The sequence below is a fragment of the Triticum urartu genome, chromosome 3 (assembly GCF_003073215.2).
Source record: "Triticum urartu cultivar G1812 chromosome 3, Tu2.1, whole genome shotgun sequence".
Lineage (NCBI taxonomy): Eukaryota > Viridiplantae > Streptophyta > Magnoliopsida > Poales > Poaceae > Triticum > Triticum urartu.
The window spans coordinates 55,206,476-55,208,794 of NC_053024.1; positions in this window are offsets into that span (position 1 = coordinate 55,206,476).

Sequence of the window (2,319 nt, forward strand, 5' to 3'; positions counted from 1 at the left end):
TCCAAAGCAGTATGAAGGTCCTGCCAACTACGCTCTTACCAAAGAAGAGAAGGAAATCTTTTTTGAATGCCTGCTCAGTATGCTTCTCGACAAATATAAAGGGAATAATAAATATTCCAAAAAAAAAGTTTCAGAACCTAAAGTCTCATGACTACCACGTGATTATGACGCAACTGCTTCCGGTTGCATTGAGGGGGCTTCTACCGGAAAACGTCCGATTAGCCATTGTGAAGCTATGTGCATTCCTCAATGCAATCTCTCAGAAGGTGTTCGATCCAGAAATCATACCAAGGCTAAGGAGTGATGTGGCGCAATGTCTTGTCAGTTTCGAGCTGGTGTTCCCACCATCCTTCTCCAATATCATGATGCACGTCCTAGTTCATCTAGTCGACGAGATTGTCATTCTGGGCCCCATATTTCTACACAATATGTCCCCTTTGAGAGGTTCATGGGAGTCCTAAAGAAATATGTCCGTAACCGTGCTAGGCCAGAAGGAAGCATCTCCATGGGCCATCAAACAGAGGATGTCATTGGGTTTTGTGTTGACTTCATTCCCGGCCTTAAGAAGATAGGTCTCCCTAAATCGCGGTATGATGGGAGACTGACTAGAAAAGACACGCTAGGAGCGGACTCAATAGTATGCAGGGACGGGCATTCTTGGTCTCAAGCACACTACATAGTTCTACATAACTCTACCTTGGTGACCCCGTATGTCGATGAACACAAGAACAGTCTGCGCTCCAAACACCCGGAGCAGTGTGACGACTGGATTACATGTGAACACATCAGGACTTTCAGCAGTTGGTTGGAAACACGTCTCAGAGGTGACAATACTGTTTGTGATGAGCTGTACTCGTTGTCCAGGGGACCATCTTCGACTATATTGACTTACAAAGGATATGAGATAAATGGGAATACATTTTACACGATCGCCCAAGATCAAAAGAGCACCAACCAAAACAACAGTGTCTACTTTGATGCAACAACGAGAGGGGAAAGGACACATATTATGGTTACATAGTGGACATATGGGAACTTGACTACAGACATGATTTTAAGGTCCCTTTGTTTAAGTGCAAATGGGTCAATCTGTCAGGAGGCGAGGTACAGGTAGACCCACAGTACGGAATGAAAACACTGGATCTGAACAATCTTGGGTACACTGACGAACCATTTGTCCTAGCCAATGATGTGGCACAGGTTATCTATGTGAAGGACATGTCTACCAAACCGAGAAAAAAAAGATAAGCAAGCGAATACATCATACGATGAGCCAACGCGCCACATAGTTCTTTCAGGAAAAAGGGACATCGTGGGAGTGGAGGGTGTCGGTGTCAATGTTGGGTTTCGTAGTAATTTCAAAAAATTTCCTACGCACACACAAGATCATGTGATGCATATCAACGAGAGGGGAGAGTGTTGTCTACGTACCCAACGCAGACCGACCGCGGAAGCGATGACACGACGTAGAGGAAGTAGTCGTACGTCTTCACGATCCAACCGATCAAGCACCGAAACTACGGCACCTCCGAGTTAGAGCACACGTTCAGCTCGATGACGATCCCCGGACTCCGATCCAGAAATGTGTCGGGGAAGAGTTCCGTCAGCACGACGGCGTGGTGACGATCTTGATGTACTACGGCAGCAGGGCTTCGCCTAAACTCCGCTACAGTATTATCGAGGAATATGGTGGCAGGGGGCACCGCACACGGCTAAGGAATAGATCACGTGGATCAACTTGTGTGTCTAGAGGTGTCCCCTGCCTCCGTATATAAAGGAGTAGAGGGGGGAGGCTGTCCGGCCAAGGAGGAGGGCGCAGGAGAGTCCTACTCCCTCTAGGAGTAGGATTCCCCCCCAATCCTAGTCGGAATAGGATTCGCGGAGGGGGAAAAGAGGAGGAGGGGGCCGGCCACCTCTCCTAGTCCTAATAGGACTAGGGGAAGGGGGAGGCGCACAACCCATCTAGGGCAGCCCCTTCTCTTTTTCCACCAAGGCCCACTATGGCCCATATAGCTCCCGGGGGGTTTCGGTAACCCTCCCGGTATTCCGGTAAAATCCCGATTTCACCCGGAACACTTTCGATATCCAAACATAGGCTTCCAATATATCAATCTTTACGTCTCGACCATTTCGAGACTCCTCGTCATGTCCATGATCACATCCGGGACTCCGAACAACCTTTGGTACATCAAAATGCATAAACTCATAATATAACTGTCATCGTAACCTTAAGCGTGCGGACCCTACGGGTTTGAGAACAATGTAGACATGACCGAGACACGTCTCCGGTCAATAACCAATAGCGGGACCTGGATGCCC